Source organism: Chlorocebus sabaeus, chromosome X (genome assembly GCF_047675955.1).
Source record: "Chlorocebus sabaeus isolate Y175 chromosome X, mChlSab1.0.hap1, whole genome shotgun sequence".
Lineage (NCBI taxonomy): Eukaryota > Metazoa > Chordata > Mammalia > Primates > Cercopithecidae > Chlorocebus > Chlorocebus sabaeus.
Window position 1 is genome coordinate 143,449,551 of NC_132933.1, and position 19,967 is coordinate 143,469,517.

General features: G+C 46.1%; 1 protein-coding gene across 7 annotated transcripts in view; it reads right to left on the bottom strand.

Moving 5' to 3' along the window:
* TBL1X (transducin beta like 1 X-linked) overlaps nucleotides 1-19,967 on the bottom strand; it is a 251,124-nt gene that overhangs the window by 212,812 nt on the left and 18,345 nt on the right. For 5 of the 7 annotated variants that reach the window (XM_007990989.3, XM_073013882.1, XM_037986321.2 and 2 more), the window contains exon 2: nucleotides 1,473-1,541. The exons of the other annotated variants lie outside the window; for them this stretch is intronic. The gene's annotated coding sequence lies outside the window, so the exon portion shown is untranslated. The remainder of the gene's footprint in view (nucleotides 1-1,472; nucleotides 1,542-19,967) is intronic. 7 annotated transcript variants of the gene reach the window in all.

Consider the following 19,967-nt stretch of genomic DNA (forward strand, 5'->3'; position numbering starts at 1 on the left):
TTCACGAGTGGGATCTTCCAATCCATGGGTTTCACAGTTCCACGGAAAAGCACAGTTTCCCGAGCTGGGTAGCGCGCTCACTCACTGCCTGCCTCGGCTGGGCTGAGGGGGTTCCCCTTCCCCGTGTGGCTCTCAGGTGGGCCGCCACACCACACTGTTCTTCCTTCTCTCTGTGGGTCACGCCAGCCTTCTAGTCAGTTTTGATGAGAGAACCTGGATACCTTGGTTGCTGGTGAAGGATTCACACGCTTATTATGGATATTTCTGATGGGAGCCTCTGAACACCGTGGCTTCTAGTTGACCATCTTGGCCCCGCCCTCCGTAAAACGTTTTTAAATTCACTGATTTGAGTCTTGGAGGCTTGGAAGTTCAAGATCAATCAGCCTACATATGGTGATGACCTTCATGAGTTCTGCAGGCTGAGAAGTTCACAATTAAGGCACCAGCAGGATTGATTATTTGGTGAGGGATGTTCTCTGCTTCCTTCCAACATGGCACCTTGTCGCCGTATCATCCAGAGGGCAGAGGGGAGGAACACTGTGTCTCCACATAGCAGAAAGTGGAAGGGCAAGAGACTAGAAATCTTCATTCTTTCAAAAAAGCTTTAGGCCTTGAACAGCAGAGATGAAAGAAAGAAAAATGGTCCCTGCCTTCTAGGAACTTACTATGTGTTTACATCCACAAAGCAATTGGAGAGAGTAGTCTATTAGGGACATGGGTTTGGAGCAAGACAGAAATGAATGTGAACCCCAGCTCTGCTCCTTGCCAGCTGGTAAGTAACCCATGTTTCTGGAGGAGAGGTTCTACGTGTATGGGAAGAAAGGTGAGAAGCTCAGCAGCCTGCACTCAAGACTAGCATCATAACCAAAGCTGGGCGGGAGGACAGAAACGCCAGCTGCCTGCACAGGCACTAAGCAGAGAAGATGAGATGGACACATAATGGGTGGCCCTGTGACAGACAGCTTAAACTGGAGGAGGCATTTGACTGAGCAGCCAGTGAGGAAGCAGGGCTGGTCTTGAGCAAGATAAGTGTGTAACTGTGAAGGAGACCCACCTGTCTATCAATTTTCTAGGTCCACAAGAAAATGTCAAAAGAAAACAGGTGAAGTTACATTTAATAATACGTTCTATTTTACTCCATGTATCCAAGTGATCATTTCAACATGTAAACCGTATTACATTATCAACAAGGTATCTTGCACTCTTTCTTTTTGAACTAAGTCTTTGAAATCCAGTGTGTATTTTATACCTCTACAAGGCATCTCAATCTAGACTGGCCACATTTCAAGCACTCCACAGCCACATGTGGCCCATGGCTACCATACTGGAAATTGCAAAGCTACATGGCAACAAAATAATCCAAGGAACTCCCAAAGGAGGCTGTAGGCTATGGGAGAAGGGGCGGAGGGGAGAAAATCTCACAGGAAAGAATTTCCAACAGGGCAAGAAGAGGGAAGTATAATTTGCTGTACCTTTCACGGTGGGCCTGGTGCTCTGCGAGGCATCTAATATGATATGATTTCCTCCACCCTCACAGAAATCTGGAAGAAACAGTAAAATAGCAGCAGTGTCACATACCTGACAAGAGCCTAATAGTACATCAATAATAAAGTCAGTATTATCCCATTTTGTTGTGCTAAAAACAAGGCATGATGAGGTTAACAAACCTGCAGGCGGCAAGACTTGGCCCAGGGCATTCCAAAGCTCAAGGTCCCTTCCTTTTCACCAGGGGGACCCCAGAGTCCACCATCACAGTAGCCTTTGGCATTAGCTCCCTGAACTGCAACAGTGGAGAAGGCAGCCCCCAGGGGTCGTCACAGATCACCATGGTCCAAGGAGCAAGAGAAGCAGAGCTTTGCCATCTCACTGAGGCCCAAACTCAATCATTAAGCTGTCTGAGTCCCTCACCACAGCCCAGTGCCACAAGGTGCTGAGCTCATCCATGTTCACAGTAACTCTTGTTATGATGATGGATGCCAACAATGGTATCTTTTGCACACTCACTCTGAGTGACATGGGAATAGAGAACTTTGCATGTATTGCCGCCTGTCAAACTCCAAAGTCAATCAAGACAGATGTTACTATGCCCAACTTGCTCTCGGTCACACCACTAGGATGGGTGGGGACTGAAATACAGGTCAGTCTGACTGCAAAGTCCTTGTACTTGACCCTTATGCTATGAGGTGTCCTCTCACGATCCCGAGTCCTGTGTACTGTCCAGCTACACTGTCCTATGTGGTGAGAAGAAAATGAATGAGGACTGAGGTATCTAGGGCTTCCCACAGACTTGCAGAGCTTCTGGCTGCCAGCCCCGCTGACACTGAAGGCCAGATGGTCTTGGCTGCTGTGGAGCTACCCTGTGCACTGTGAGATGCTCAGCAGTACCCCTGCTCTCCATCCAGTAGATGACAGTAGCACTCCTTAACCCAGTGTGACAACCAAAACCGTCTCCAGACATTGCCGAATGTCCCCTGGGGAAAAAAAATTACCTTTCTGATTGAAAAGCAATGCACAGACATCCCCCACCTTCCCTGGCAGACATTAGGATGGGTTGTGCATGCTCTGGGCACAGGGCCCTGCCACAGTCTCAGCTCCCTCACAGCACTTGCAAGATTCTCAATTCCCACACCGCTGCTACTGCAGGAGCCCCAGGAGGGGCACCCACCACAATTGGGTAGGTGCAGGTTCTGTTTGGAGAGTAGTTTTTTTTGTTTTTTTTTTTTTGAGATGGAGTCTTGCTCTTGTTGCTCAGGCTGGAGTGCAATGGCGCAGTCTCAGCTCACTGCAACCTCCACCTCCTGGGTTTGAGCGATTCTCCTGCCTCAGCCTCCCAAGTAGCTGGGATTACAGGCACCCGCCACCATGCCCGGCTAATATTTTGTGTTTTTAGTAGAGACGGGGTTTCATCATGTTGGCCAGGCTGGTCTCGAACTCCTGAACTCCTGACCTCAAATGATCTGCCTGCCTCGGCCTCCCGAAGTGCTGGCATTACAGGCATGAGCCACCGCACCCAGATGCTTTTTTTTTTTTTTTTTTTTTTTTTTTTTTTTTTTTTTTTTTGAGACAGGGTCTTCCTTTGCTGTCCAGGCTGTAGTGCAGTGGTGCCATCATGGCTCGCTGCAGCTTCCAACTCCTGAGCTCAAGTGATCCTCCTTCTTCAGCCTCCCATGTTGCTGGGACCACAGGCATACACTACCATATCCGGCTAAAAAGAGATGGGGTCTTGTTATGTTGCCCATGCTAATCTCGAACTCCTGGGCTCAAAGCTATCTTCCCGTCTCAGCCTCCCAAAGCACTGGGATCACAGGTGTGAGCCACCGCACTCAGCCAAGAGCAACTCCTTTTTTTATTTTTTTATTTTTTGAGACAGGGTTTTGCTCTTGTTGCCCAGGCTAGAGTGCAATGGCCTGATCTCAGCTCACTGCAACCTCTGCCTCCCAGGTTCAAATGAGATTCTCCTGCCTGCCTCAGTCTCCCAAGTAGCTGGGGTTATAGGTGCCTGCCAACACGCCTGGCTAATTTTGTATTTTTAGTAGAGACAGGGTTTCACCATGTTGGCCAGGCTGGTCTTGAACTCCTGACCTCAGGTGATCCACCCGCCTTGGCCTACCAAAGTGCTGGAATTACAGGCATGAGCCACTGCACCTTGCCAGAGCAGCTCTTAAGAATTCTGACATCAAATGAGACAGCCCTGACTCAAGATGACCATGCGTTCTTTCTGGGGCTGACGTTTGTCCCTTTATGTGATGATCTTGGCCAGCTTGTGACTGAAACAGGATGCGAACATTTTAACTGGATGGCCCCCTTGACCAGCAGTAATAGTTCTGTTCCTCTCTCAGTCTCACAAACATCAGCATTTTTTATTCACTCTTTCCCCTTTCTCCTCCGACCTATGTGGCTGCCCACTGGTACAATGCTGAGTAACTTCCATTACCAGGGACAGCACTCTCTTTCATCTTTTTATTGTCCTTTCCCTCCCTGTAATGACTAGCGGGTGAGGTCCTCAGGTCACATCAAGGGCAAGCTGGTCTCTAGCATGTATGTGACTCTGCAATGGACAGGAGTGGTGACAAACATCTCAATCTGTGACCCTCTTTCAGGGGTTCTGGGAAGGACACTGATCACGCTGGCATAGTCTAGCCACAGACAATCAGGACACCCGACCGTGAGAAAGGGCAGTGGGAACCAAGGAACACATAAGAAGGCTCTATCGCACCATGTTAAAGTCGGCGACCAGAGCTGTCCACCATTCAGTGACAGCCTGTCACCCGTGAGCGCCTCTGCAGGGGCTGCTCCTCAACAAAGCCACCGCGCTGCTCTCTGCATCAGGGGAGCCAAGGAAGCAGCGCCTGCTGGAGGGGAGACATTCCAGAACCCCTACCCAAGCCCAAGACCCCAAGCAAGGGGGGCATCTCCCCGGGCAAAGCGGCCTGATAGATGTGGAACACAGCAAAGCCTCCTCTATCTCATCATTAATGTCCCAACTGCCTTGGGCTCAGATCTCAGCACTGTGCAACCCAAAGAGGAAACCCAGCTCGCAGACAGCACGCAAACCCTAACTGCAAATCAGGAAACTCCCGCCTCCATGTCCCCAGAGGGCAGTAGAGCCGGGGGCAATGTGATTCCGCCACAGGCTTGCTCCAAGACAGTGACCTCAAGGGGCAGCCAGTCTCCTGTGGTCTATGCAGAATTGTCAGATACACGCAAAGAAGGCAAGGGCTGGATCAGCACCTGCTGTGGCTCTCAGTGCTCCTGAACAAACTGCTGGGAGCCCCGGCCCGGCTCAGCCCTCCAGGGCTCAGCCACAGAGCTGCCAGGCCTTTGCTCAGGACTGCATGCTGCACATCCATTATTTTGTTTATCAAGGAGCTGTCAGGGAGAGCAGATTCCTCATTGCTGTTCTCTAAGGCCTATAGGTTTCCAACCTTATTAGTTCAGGGCAGGCTCAAAGGCAGGCCTAAACACCCTCTTTCCAGCTAGAATTCAATGCATGCTGCTCGCCGTCACTCTGACTCACTTCAACAGCCATCTGAAAACACAGGACATTGTCCTCTTCCTTCTTTGCCTTATAAAATGAGTGACGGAGCAGCTTAAATGAGGGCCTATCTTTGTTCTCGTAACACACTGATTATGTCAATGACTTTCACTGATAACACTATGTGTAGGTATCCATGTTATTGAAACGACCCAGAGAACAGAAATCAAATCATTATTTGAACAAAAGACAAAAAAAGAAAAATTAATTTGTATAAAATTTTAGAAACGCATTAGCTGGGAGTAAAGAGCAGGAAAGGGAAAATAGGCCGGGCACAGCGGCTCGTGCATGCTTGTAATCCCAGCACTTTGGGAGGCCGGAGCAAGAGGATCACTTGAGCCCAGGAGTTCCAGACCAGCCCGGGAAACTTAGGGAGACCCCATCTCAAAAGAAAGAGAAGAAAGAGAGGAGGAGGGAGGAAGGGAGGAAGGGAGGAAGGGAGGGAGGGAGAGAGAGAGGGAGAGAGGGAGAGAGGGGGAGAGAGGGAGAGAGGGAGAGGGAGGGAGAAAGGGAGGGAGGGAGAGAAAGAGAGAGAGAGAGAAAAGAAAAAAGAAGGAAGGAAGGAAGGAGAAAGAGGGAGGGAGGGAGGGAAAGAGGGAGGTAAAGAGAGAGAGAAAGAAAAGAAAAAAGAGAAGAAAAGTAAAAAAAAAAGAAAGAAGGGAAGAGAAGGAAGGGGAGGGGAGGGGAAGAGGGGGAGGGGAGGGGAAGAGAGGGGAGGGGAGGGGAAGAGAGGGGAGGGAAGGAGGGGAAGAGAGGGGAGGGGAGGGGGGAAGAGAGGGGAGGGGAGGGGGGAAGAGAGGGGAGGGGAGGGGAGGGGAGGAAGGGAGGGAGGGGAGAGAGAGAAAAAGAAAAAAGAAAAGAAAGGAGGGAAGGGAAGGAAGGGGAGGGGAAGAGAGGGGAGGGGAAGAGAGGGGAGGGGAAGAGAGGGGAGGGGAGGGGAGGGAGGGGAGGGAGGGAGGGAGGGAGGAAGGAAGGAGAGAGAGAGAAAGAGGGAGGGAGGGAGGGAGGGAGGCAGGAAGGGAGAAACACGCTAATCTCTATCTCCTGGGCTCAAGCAATCCTCCTGTCTCAGCCTCCCAGTGGAAGCACACTGTTTTGGGTATCCATAGACATGAAGAGAAAGTTTGAAATACCCACCCAACTATCTGTGATTAGCACCTACATTTGTGTTACTCGTAGCCAATGTAGCTTTCAAGTTTATGAAACGCAGCACCCCGTGAGCTTAACTACGTATTTGTTATGTCAGGGTTCCTTTTGCTAACTGCTCTTGTGGGCTTTCAGGCTCTCTCTGTGTAAGTCTTTTTTTTTTTTTTTTTTTTTTTTTTTTTTTTTTTTTTTTTTTTTTGAGACGGAGTCTGGCTGTGTCTCCCAGGCTGGAGTGCAATGGCAGGATGTTGCCTGACTGCAACCTCCACCTCCTGGGTTCAAGTGATTCTCCTGCCTCAGCCTCCCTAGTAGCTGGGAGTACAGGCACACACCACCACACCCAGCTAATTTTTGTATTTTTTGTAGAGACAGGGTGTTGCCATGTTGCCCAGTGTGGTCTCAAACCCCAGGTTCAAGTGATCCCCCCACCTCGGCTTTCCAAAGTGTTAGGATTACAGGTGTGAGCCACTGTGCCAGGCAATGGATATCTTCAATGACAAGAACTGTGTGTGTTTGGTTTTAAGACCAAGTAGAGACTTATTTACTTTGCAGCCCTGATGGTTACATGTCCAACCAAAGGTTATTTAATATTCTCATCACTTTAGACGCTGTAATCATAAGTGTGTCATCTGTCCTTCAAACATGTTTTCAACGATGGAATTTTTAAATATGGGACTTGAGTTTTCAGCACTCTCAAAATCAGAAGAAAAAGGAAAGAGTTGTCCAGAAAAAGGTCATTCTCATGGTCATGAGTTTAAACAACCTTAACTACAGACAGACAACTAGTGTCCTCTCATGGTCATGAGTTTAAACAACCTTAACTACAGACAACCACCGTCCTCTCATAAACCCAACAATCCACTTCATCTTTTGGTTCCCTTTCCACCCTCATTTGGGGTAGGAACAGCTGATCCAATCAACCAGGTGAGAATCATCTCCATGATTCCTCATGCCACTGACTGGCTTCCATTATGGGTGTAATCATCTTCTGAATAAGAGATAGTGGATTTTTCTCAGCAAGCAACACACAGGAGTTCTCCTCATTTCAAACCGCATTATTGCACCTTTAAAAGATTCCATTGAATTGAACCCTAAGAGGCTGCCAGCATTTGCATTTGACCACTTTTAATTTAAAAGAGCCAGTGTCATTTGGTTCAATCTAACGTGGGGGCAAAATAATTGGCATGAAGTCAAAAGTTTGGTTTCCAACTGTGTCAGCCCTGGGGGAGAGGGCAAGACTCTCCTATCCTTTCAAGAAAGACAGAGTTAGAGTTGCAAATCCACGGTGCTCCTTTGGAGATGCCTCCCCACTCCCAGCCCCCTGTAATCACTGAGCAAGGCCCTCTGGCTGTAAGCAAGGGGCGCTCTCTGTCTAGGGTTCTCTGGCTTGTTGGCCAAAACCTTATCCGTTATGCATTGCGGTGTGGGGCTTTCCCTAGTCAGTCCCCACCTCTCTTTCATCTCCTCAGGCCATGTCCTCAATTTAAACACTTGTACCCCAACTCCTCCTCACTGCATGCTTTCCAGAGGGCCAAAGTGACACACTGGCTTTCATGGTGACTCCTTCAAAATCTCTCCCAAAATATCAATGTGTATTGTGTATACACACTATCAACACTACACTACGTATACACACACAGCCAAGCCGTGTTATTTACGGATTCCGTGTCTGTGAATTTGCCTATTGGCTAACATTTATTTGTAGCTCCAAAATCAGTACCTGCAGCACTTTCATAGTCATTCTCAAACATGCAGAGAGCGGCTGTGTCACCAAATGCACGTGTTCCCAGCTGAGGGTGAACAAGGCTCTCACTCTGTAAACAAGTGTCCTTTTCGCAGTCTATTCACAGTGCCAGTTTTTTGAAATGTTGTAGTTTCTGGGTGACTTTGCTGCTTAAAATGGCCCCCAGATGCTGCAGTGCTGTCTCATGTTCTGAAGCACAAGGCTGGGATGCGTCTTAGGGGGAGAATACGTGCGTTAGATGAGGTTCGTCCAGGCGTGAGTCACAGTGCTGCTGGCATGAGTGCAATGTAAAGGAACCAGCAGAAACACACAATGGAAACGCATACAACAAAGTTATGCACTGATTGCTTGACAACATTGTGACCAGAGGTTCACAGAAGCCTCACCGTGTATTTTTCCTAGGGGGGATGCTTTCTATAAAGTCTCAGCGACTTTAGAGAACAAAGCTCCAGTGAATAATGGGAATCAAGTATACGCGTGTACAACATGAAGATGTAGCTATCCCAGTAAAATGTCGGACCTAAAAAAAACAAACCGAAACCCATCTTGCCGCATTTTCACATTCCGTAGACATCTCTGAATGACCCGTCACTATCCCCTCTCCCTTATGCACTGTTTCTCCTACTCCTCCACCCTCGACGGTTCCTGCCTCTTCTCTACTAAATCAGGGCTACATACTTTTAGGATAGCTGCGCTCCATCAGAGAAGCCTCTCTGCCCATAGCCCTTTTATGTAGGTGAAATTTGATTAAAATGAACGTCAAGGGCAGCTGCCAGGGCCAAAGAGAAACTGCAGGCAATGAGGGGCAGAGATGAACCTTTCCCTCGGTAGACCGATAGCTCTTGAGCTCATCCCACACGAGGCCCCAACAGCCCCCTTCAATTCCCATGACTCAGCATCTCTCAGGAGCAGCTCTGGTGTTTGTCTCTATGTTTTATGTGGGAAATGGATGGAAACAATGTAGTACCCAGGGCCAGAAGCAAGCGTTGGTTATGAAACAGCATGTCAACTCCTCCTTCCTGTTTTACAAGTCCTCTAAGACCTGATGTGGAAACGTTTCCAAGAAAGCAAATGAGCAAAAACAAAGACTCAAGACCGAAATTTCTCTTGTAATGTGAGTGATCCTAACAATGAACCAAATGGGTTTTAACACGTTCACCTTCATGGAGAACTGTTCTAGCCCAAATTCTAAAAGGACCAAATGTATCAGGCAGGAAGGAATCCTTTAAAAAGAGATCAAAGACTGCTTAAGCAAATTCACAAAAGATGAGCAATTTTCAATGAAGAGTCTCAAGTTAAATATTTTTAAAATTTTTTTTAAAACTTTTTTTTTAAGTTGAAGACTATGAGTTGATTCTCCAAGGACTTTAAAGGAAAACACCTATCACCATGCTTAAAGGCAACACCTGCCACCATGGTTTGAGCTTGTATATCTTCCAAAGAGAACTAAGATAATGAGATAAAGGTAATCGTATTCCTTACTTCCATTTAGACTAAGTGTTTGAACTTGATTTTCTCTGATAGGGTCTAAGTCGGCTTTTAATTATGTCAGACGCACATGAGTAGATAACCAAGAAGTACCCTCAGACCCTCTAAGACAACCCTAGAGTATGGAATACGCTGGAATGTTCTGGCAAATTCTCTTCTGGAATTTGGTTCCTTTCTTTCTTGGTTCCTGTTCAAGGCAGTTGAGTCACTCTAACTTCCAGTCAACGTAATAATTATACAAATCCGCTGTGATGCCAAGTGAAGATCCCAAAGACAACGCTGTAGCCACTGGACCATACCACATGCAGCTCTCAGCACTGGCAGTGGGGGCATGATTCCCCATAGCTCCATCAATTCAGATCAAGGGCTGTGAACAGTCTTGAAGATGAATCACAGTGTGGTGCTAAAACAACCTCAGAGAACGTTTGTCCCAAGCCCTGATATGACAGAAAAAAAGAGACAATTCCTATATTTTCCTGGGACCAGTGTCACAGGGGTGGTTAGGGACAGCATCAGGACTAAACTCAACATTTCTGCTCCCATGAGAGGGTTCCTTCCAAGAAAATAGCCAGTATATGAAACAACAACAAAAATCTACAATTACATGGGGTTTTTGTTTTTGGGTTTTTGTTTGTTTGTTTTGTTTTTTGAGACAAGGTCTCACTCCAGTTGCCCAGGCTGAAGTGCAGTGGCATGATCTCAGGATCTCAGCTCACTACAGCCTCAACTTCCCAGGTTCAGGTGATCCTCCTACCCCAGCCTCCCAAGTAGCTGGGACCAGGCACATAACACCACACCTGGCTAATTTTCTGTATTTTTAGTAGAGATGGAATGTCACCATCTTGCCCAGGCTGGTCTCCAACACATGGGTCCAAGCAATCTGCCTGCCTCAGCTTCCCAAAGTGCTTGGGTTATAGGCATGGGCCATCATGTCCAGGCTACATGGGTCTCCCTTGATTTAATCCAGGCAATCATAGATGAGTCCTGGAACTCAAATCGGGCTTAAATAACCCCAATTTCCAAATAAATGAATCAACTAATCCCCAAAAGTCTTCATTTCCTTTTATACATGCTGTACAAGTGGGCCGTGAGAACAGGTCCCCTGCAAGAAGTTAGACTTCCTAGAGGAGCCAGGCAGGAAAATCAGAATCCTCTCCCTCTTGATGAATGAGACAATCTTCCAAGGGACTTAGAGATTGCTTATGTGATAATGCCAGTTCCTGTTCCCTAAGGCACAGCGTAGCAAGTGGGAAAACATCACCTCCATTGAGCGTAAAGAGTTCCTAGAAAGCATTCTGGCAAGTGGAATTGAGACTCTGCCCTATGGCACTGATAAGAAGCAGGTGGAGGGAAATGACCAGCGGAGTCTCTCTCTATCACACTCCCAGTCACATAGTAATGCACTACATTCATCACTGGCTCAGAAACCCAGTCAATGCCAAAATCGCATTGCTTGTCCTCAAAAGCATGTGTTCTAGCACATTCCCAAATGATTTCATCCTTCCATTCCTTCCTCCCCTTCACACACACACACACTCCCTCTAGCCCCAATCTCAACAATATTCCACTCCCTGCATCTGATACCGTGCACTTTGTATCACCGTGCTATGAATCAATCAACAAAACGTCTTGGTACAGAGGCATACAGAACGGAAAGGGAAGTTTGATTCCTTCACATGTTGCCTCTAGCTCAAGGCCTCTGGCACAAGTCACAAACACTGCAGGCCTCCACAAAACGCTCACACCAGCTGAGGTGAGGGCTCCCTTTCCAAAAACGGACATTGGTTTTCTCACTACTAAAATCTGACTTTAAAGAGGCTGGCTCATTTTAATGTAAATTTTCTTTAGACAAAACATGATTAGAAATTACCAACGCTGGCAGCACAATGACATCTGAAACTGTTAGTCCTGCACTTGGAAAAGTGGCAGTTAAAAAAAACACAACATGGCTTTCTCATTTTTTTAATGAAGCCAAGTCCTCTTCTTAATTTAGTTCACATACTTCTATTTTCATCTTCAATTTTACTACGCGTGAATTTCTAGGTCATCTGCTTGTCAGACACACCAGCTTAGTGTCTTAACAGCCAAGGGATGAGAGGCAAGTTAATAAATTAGTAAAAAGAGCAACTGAAAGATGGACTCTGTTCCTCTCCCTGCATCCCACAAACCACTAACTGTCCTTCCCACATGGGGAGCTAGGAAGAACAGAAGCCTTGCTCTCACAACTACTCCATGTACACAAGGAGAACCACCTTCAGTGAATCAATACTAACACTCCCTTAAAAAAGTATTTTATAACAAAGTTATTTCTATAACTTGCTGGTAGCCCCCAGAGGCAATACTTGGCTGATCTGAGCATAGCAAATTTCAGGTAACACAGCATCCTCCACAGAAATGCTTGCCGCACACTTTCTAAAAGGAAATCTGTCCTTGCTTGCTGTGTACAATTGAGGTGGGGAATGGAGAAGCTTTAACTCCCTGAATTGTACTTCTGTTGTCCTATCAGCAAGCAATTCCTGATTTTTTTTAAATATCTGAAACATTTCAATCACCAAAACAACTTGAGGGTAGGAGAAGAAAGGAGGCTGTCAGCTTGCCAATGACAAGGCCCTTTTCTCCTAATTGCCACACAGAAACCGAGCATCAATATGCCAACCATTCAGCCCCAAAAGCCTAGAAAACAGGATTTATAGCAAGGTATAAAAAACTGGTCCACGGATACTTGATAAATGAGTCTTTAACCACAGAGCACAGAGCACAACTCACATTGCAATTGATACCATTAGCAACTGACTGATCATTATCGTGTGCTGAGTACTGTGCAGAGTAGAAACAAAATATAAAGCATGATCACTGCGATTATGAACTTACTGGCCACTAGCTGGGTGTGGTGGTATGCATCTGTAGTCTCAGCTACTAGGGAGGCTGAGGCGGGAGAATCATTTGAGCCTGGGAGTTCGAGGCTGCAGTGAGCCGAGATCATGTCACTACACTCCAGCCCGGGTGACAGAGTGAGACTCTGTCTCAAAGGAAAATATATATATATATATGTGTGTGTGTGTGTGTATATGTGTATACATATATACACATACACATATACTGACCAAGTGCAGTGATGCGGTGGTACAGTGGCACACACCTGTAATCCCAGTACTTTGGGAGGCCTAGACAGGCGGACTGCTTGAGCCCAAGAGTTCAAGACCAGCCTGGGCAATAATAATGAGACCCCATCTCTACAAAAACAATTTAAAAACTAGCAGAGCATGGTGGCATGCACCTATAGCCCCCAGTTATTCAAGAGGCTGAGGCAGGAGGATTGCTTTAGCCCAGAAGTTCAAGGCTACAATCAGCTATGATTGAGCCACTGCACTCCAGCCTGGGTGATAGAGTAAGATCCCTTCTCAAAAAAAAAAAAAAAAATTAAAAACAAATTTTTTAAAGAATTGACAATCTTGCTGGTGAGCAGGAATAAAAGGACAGAAGAAACAGCTGGCAAAAGGCCACTTAGAAAAAAAAAAAAAAGCTCATAATAGAAATCTAATAAAACACAGATTTTTCCCACACCAAATAAATGGCCCATTTATTAAGCTACTAATAAACAGCAAGAGCAAATACTTAATACAACAAAGAATTAATACAAGACAAGCAGAAGATATTTTTTAATTATAGAAGTAATAGGCCTAGCTAAGACCCTTGGGTTTGAATTCATCTCTCCACACAACTATCTGCGAGATATTTAACCTTCCTTCCTAGACGTGTCTGTGCCTACTTACAGGGAAGGAATCACCAATTCCCCTTCCCAGTTGAAACAGTCTTGCAGGACATGGTTCTCAAACTACAAAGTGCATGAAAATCACCTGAAAATTGCCTGTTTATGCAGGGTTTCTTGGCCTCAGCACAACTGACATTTGTTGGGCCAGATAATTATTTGAGGGGGGTTGTCCTGTGCACGTTAAAGTGTTTAGTGGAACCCCTGGCGTCTGCCCACTAGATGCCAGGAGCAACCCCCACCCAGTTGTGAAAGGCAAAAATGTTTCCAGACATGGCCAAATGTCCCCCAAAGGGCACAATCCCCTCCCCTCAGATGAGAACAGGGCTCTAAGATGGAATCAAGAAAGCTGCAGGTTTAACAAGCACCCTGGCTAGGTGCAGTGGCTCACACCTGTAATCCCTGCACTTTGGGAGGCCAAGGTAGGAGGATTGCTTGAGCCCAGGAGTTCAAGACTAGTCTGGACAGCATGATGAGACTCTGTCACTGCTAAAAAAAAAAAAAAAAAAAAAAAAAAAAAAAAAAAAAAAAAGTTTAAATATTAGCTGAGTGGGGTGAGTGTGCACCTGTATTCCCAGCTACTCAGGAGGCTGAGGCGGGAGGACACTTGAGCCCAGAAGGATGAGGCTCCAGTGAGCCATGATCTCACCACTGCACTCCAGTTTGAGTGACAGAGTGAGATCCTATCTCAAAATAAAGTAATAATAAAAAGATAACAAGCATGCAGTGCTTCAAAAATCTGCCAACAGCTGATTTTCTAGGGTAGGACTGGATGTATTCACAGTCTCTTCCACAGGGATCATCTTCCCTTCCACCCACAAACATGGCAGAGGCACTGCACTGCTAACTCTTCCGTCCTCCCATAATGGAAGTCTATGGCTGCTCCCTTTGCCATGTGATTTTTTAGGGATTTCAGACTAGAACAGCCCTCGCCAACCTGTGGAGGCTGGACCTCACCATGGGACTTGTTTTGGTCAATGGGATGTTAGGGTAGTGACAAACAAAGACTTTAAATGTGCCTGCATGATTTATCTTGGTTTCCTATACCTGATGGGAGAGGCACAAACAACACGTCCCAGGGTCCCCTGATAAGGAGATACATGATTTCACCCCTAAGCCCAGCCCAGAACCTGACCAGGCCTTCCTATTCCCATATAAGCCCAGGAGAGACACAGCTAACCACTGACTAGTGAGCAAGAAAGAAACGATTTAAGTCTCTGAATTTGGGGGCTGTTTGTTATGTAACCTTAGCATGGCAGAAAGCTGACCAGTACACTCCCAAACTATTTGTGGGCCAAAATGCTGATTAACAAGCTAATTATTGTTGAGTCTTCTGTCCCTAACTCTACCAGTCTTCCTCCACCATTCTGTGAAGCCACAAACCCAGGGGCTCTTGATCCAGGCCCCAGAAATCCACACACAGCATCTGCAAAGTCCTGGGAGCCAGGCCCCACCTGCCACCTCTGCTTGCTTCATGGTGGTCTCATTCCTTATCCACAGCTGGCACAGACTCTGAGACTCCAAGTCCAGAAAAGTAGCTCTGGCAGAGTCCCTGATAAAGTCCCAAACCGAGAATGGCAGGGCCCAGAGCAGGGGGTTCTTGGGAAGGAAAGAGGACCTCAACACACAAGTGTGTCTCTGAGCTGTTCAGCAATCTCGGGGCTCTCCAAAATGGAAAGCAAATCCCAGCTCATTCAGAGGGAATCAACACTGAGAGCAAGCATGGTGGCTCAAACCTGTAATCCCAGCACTTTGGGAGGCCAAGGAGGGAGGATTGCTTGAGACCAGGAGTTTGAGACCAGCCTAGGCAACAGAGTGAGACTCTGTCTCTATTAATCACTCACAATCAACCAACCAATCAATCAAGACTCAGTGAGTGAACAATACAAACCAAATGGCTCAACAGTACCAGATTTCTCAAAATTCAAGAGACAAAACACAAATGTTAAATAAGCCTATGAATCTTGCAGGCTTCAGAGGACCAAATTAAGAAACAGAAACAAAGGAAGTAAGGCTCTCCTTGAAGACTGACAATGTAGTAGGTAGAATAATGGCCCCCAAAGATGCTCATGCCCGAATCCCTGGGACCTGAGAATATGTTTCCTTATATGGTAAAGGGGACTTTACAAATGTGATTAGATTAAAAATCTTGAGATGTGGGGATTATTTGGATCTTCCGGGTGGGCCCCAATGTAATCATAGGAGCCCACAAAAGTGGACAGCCTTTCCCAGCCATGGTCTGAGAGAGATACGCCTATGAAAGGACCGTCAGAGAGGTGCTACGCTGCTCCTCTACAGATGAAGGAAGGGGCCACAAGCTCGGGAATGCGGCCCGTCTCCAGGAGCAAGGAAGCTAATTCTTCCCTAGAGCTTCCAGGAAAGTTGTGGCCTTGCTAAACCTTGATTTTAGCACGGTGAGACCCATTTCAGACTTCTGGCCTTCAGAACCATAAGATAATAGTTTTTGTTTAAGCCAGTAAATGCAGGCACTTGTCACAGCAGTGACAAGAAACGAATATGATCAATTATAACACCAACCAGCAAAGTACGACGGCCTTCAGTCTTATCAGTAAGTCCTTCATTGCAGGTACAGATGCCCCAGAAAATCATGTCCCATGAATGGTTTTTAGAAAATCACCCTCCGTATTCTCCAACCCAACCCGGGAAAAGTAATTTTGGTCACACACAGACAAAAGCTTTGATAAATTCAGAAAAGTAAACAACCTTATGATTCTGTTCCTGGGTCAGTCAGGGTTGTGACCTTGGGGACGCCGTAGAAAACAGCCTAAGTCTTGCTGCTTGGAATCCCACGACCTCAGCTCTGGAAGGAACATCACACAACCCCTTTGGGAAACGCAAGCTTCCTAACTCTTATGCCAAGAGAGGACCTTCTCACTCCACCCAAAAGATGCAACACAAGAGAGACCTGCAGGCCCAGCTGTAGCTGACGAAAATTGTTTTCTACACTGACCTTTAGGTACAGGAAAGTGGGAGAAATGTGGAGGAACTACAGCAAATGGGAAGGGAGAAAATTACAGTTCATGCTAGAATAGAAGCTGAACTATAAACAATTTAACAATGTTCCATTTGTGAACGATTTTCCATTTTAAATGTAATTGGAGGGAGGAGCAGCCTGTGTCTCTGGCTGACTTATCTCAGAACATTCTTCCACCTTCCTTAATCACCTGGGGTTTTGACAGAACATTTGCAAGAAACTAGAACAACACATACTACAACATGGATGAAACTCAGAAATATGAAGTAAGAATCCGGGTGCAAAAGGTCACACATCACATGATTCTGTATCTATGAAATGTCCAGAATAGATAAATCCATAGAGGTAGAAACCAGATTCAGGGTTGCCAGGGGGCTGGGGAGAAGGGGAAGGGGCAGTGATGTCTTAACAGGTACAGGATCTCATTTGGGAGTGATGAAAATGTTCGAAAATTAGACAGTGGTGATGGTTGTGCAACTTTGTAAATACATTAGGAAATTCCTGAATTATACACTTCAGAGGAATGAATTGCGTGTATGCTCAGTAAAGCGGTCATTAAAAAAGAGAAGAAGAAACTAGGGTATTAGCCAATGATTACAAGTCACTGCAAATCTAAAATTTAACCATCCTAAGGAGATAAGCCTCCTTACAGAGCCTGGAATCCTCCAGGAATCTGTTTCACCACTTCTTCTGAGTGAAGAATCTGAAAGGAATGAACTGAGGTCAACAGCAAAGATAAGAAGCGGTGACCAGAGGTACCTGCAGAATGCGCTCAGGCTCAGGGACAAAGAAGAGCAGGGCTTTATTATCAAATTCAAGAAGATGCTTTTGCAACAAAGAGTCCACAGTAACTTAAAGCTGCTCTCCGTCAATGAAAAAAGTCAAACTGTAAAACATTTGAAGAGATTTATTCTGAGCTGAATATGAGTGACCATGGCCCGTGACACGGCCCTCAGGAGATCCTGAGAACATGTACCCAAGGCGGTTGGGGCATAGCTTGGTTTTATACATTTTAGGGAGATATGAGATATCAAATACATTTAAGATATAGATTGGTTTGGTCCAGAAAGGTGGGATGACTTGAGGCTGGTGGGGGGGTGGGGGTTCTAGGACAAAATTCTTCTGATTGGCAATTGGTTGAAAGAGTTATTATCGGCAAGGCCTGGTAGCTCATGCCTATAATCGCAGTACTCTGAGAGGCCAAGGCAGGCAGATTGCTTCAGTCCAGGACCTCGAGACCAGCCTAGGCAACATGGCAAAACCCCGTCTCTACAAAAAATACAAAAACTAACCAGGTGTGGTGGCACACACCTGTAGTCCTAGTGGCTAGGGAGGCAGAGGTGGAAGGATCGCTTGAGCCCAGGAGGTCAAGGCTACAGTGAGCTGTGATAATGCCATCACACTCCAACCTGGGCAACAGACCTTGTCTCAGTAAAAAAAAAAAAAAAAAAAAAAAAAGCTATTATCAATAGAAAAAAAAAATGTCTGGGTACCATAAGGGGTTGCAGAGACCTAGGTTTGATCATGCAGATGATACCTCCAGGTAGCAGGCTTCAGAGAAAATAGATTGTAACTGTTTCTTATCAGACTTAAGGTCTGTGTTGACGTTAAATGCTGTTGGCTGTTCATGAATTCCAAAAGGGAGGAAGGCATAATGAAGCATGTTCAAACCCCCTTCCTGTCACGGCCTGAACCAGTTTTTCAGGTTAACTATGGAGTGCCCTGGCCTAGAGGAGGGAGTCCATTCAGATGGTTGACCAAAAGTATTACCTTTCCCCAAACTTAAAAAATAAAATAAAATAAATAACAAATACATCGATCATACACATCTTCTGGTAACTTTCTAGCTGCTCCAAGGCTTGTTAGATCAGACACCCAAAAGGCAAATTGGCCCCCTTTTGTGAACTGATTTGAGACTGGTTGATTTTGGCAGGGTAGGGGGATGAAGAAAGGATGGATTTTGTTTGCTTGTGAAAGGCAAGCTTGATGACTAGCTATGCTTTGCCCAAAGGTTGCAGGGGGCATAGTAGCACCTCAGAGCTCTTGGCACCAGGCACAGCTACAAACTCACCCCATGTGAGCGGGTGCTGACAACACAGCCCTGCCATCCCATCAGAAGGCCATCCCAGCATCTGCAGCAGAGGGCACAATTAGGCCCAATGAGAGCAGACTCCCATTTGGGGGAGCGTCATGGTTTGTGTTTTGCTAACATCAGAACCTGCCTCACCTACTCCAAGTTATTCTTGGTATCCGCCCCTTGCCATAAGGAAGCCATGCCCAGAAGCCCAAAGAAAAGACTGACACATTCGATTACACAAACATGGGAGCTTGATGCTTCAAACCACAAGCAACATTACATGGCAAGGAATGGTCTAGAAGAGAAATACCTGGAACAACTAACAAACGATTAACTATCATAATTTACAAAGACTTCCTTTAAGGCAGCAGCCCTCGAAGTCTGTATGGTTCTTGAACCATGGGCACCAGCATCAGCTGGGAGCCCATTAGAAAGAGAGTCTTAACCTAGCCCCTCATTCAATGAATCACAAACTCTGGGGATGGGATCTGCCACTGTGTGTGTTGGATTTTCTGGGATTTGGGGGGAGTATTTATGCAACAGGGTCTTGTGCTCTATCACCCAGGCTGGAGTGCAATCACAGCTCACTGCAGCCTCGAGCTCCTGGACTCAAGTGATTCTCCCACTGCAGCCTCTCGAGAAGCTGGGACTACAAGTGCACACAACACCTGACTTTTTAAATTTTTTTTTGTAGTGCCAGGGTTGCCCAGGCTGGTCTCGAACTTCTCAGTTCAAGGTATCCTCCTGCCTCAGCCTTCCAAAGTGCTGGAATTCCAGGCATGAGCCACCGTGCCTGGATGCTCTCTGTGTTTTAACTCTGCAAGTGGTTCTAATATACATGATGAAGTTTGAGAACCACTATACAGCCATGTAAACATTTACAGCAGCATTATTCATAATTGTCACAATAAAAAACAAGGAAACAACCCAAATATTCAACAACTGGTGAATGGATACAGAAACCATAGTGCATTCATACAGGATGGAATCCTACCCAGCGATAGAGAGGAATGAGTTAGTGACACGTGCAACAACATGAAGCCCCAAAACCATGATGCTAAGGGAAAGACGCCACGCAAAATAATGAGTACATACTATGTGATTTCAGTAATACAAATTGCTAGAAAATGCAATAGTCACAGATCGCCCACCAAAGGCTGCCTGGGGAAAGGGGTATAGGCAGGGGGAGAGACATTACAAAAAAGCACGAGTAAACTTTGGAGAGTGATGGAAATATTCTTTGATTGTGGTGCTGGTTTCACAAATATGGGAGTGTGCGTGTGTGTGTGTGTGTGTGTGTCTATGAAAAAACGAGCCAGGCACGGTGGCTCACACTGGTAATCCCAGCACTTTGGAAGGCCAAGGCAGGAGGATCACTTAAACCCAGGAGTCTGAGACCAGCCTGGGCAACATAGGGAACCCTCATCTCCACAAAAAATAAAAAAATCATCCAGGCGTGGTGGCATGTGCCTATAGTCCCAACTACTCAGGAGGCCGAGGCAGGAGGATTGCTTGAGCCCAGGAGATTGAGACCAGCCCAGGCAACATAGTGAGACCTTGTCTCTAAAAAATGTATGTAAATAAACAAAGAAATAAAAAAGAAAAAACAGATTAAAACTGCACAATTCATACAAGTCTAGCTTACTGTACTTCCATATACCTCAGTAAAGATACAAAAATAAGGAAAGCAGATGGTGTGAAACAAATATAATA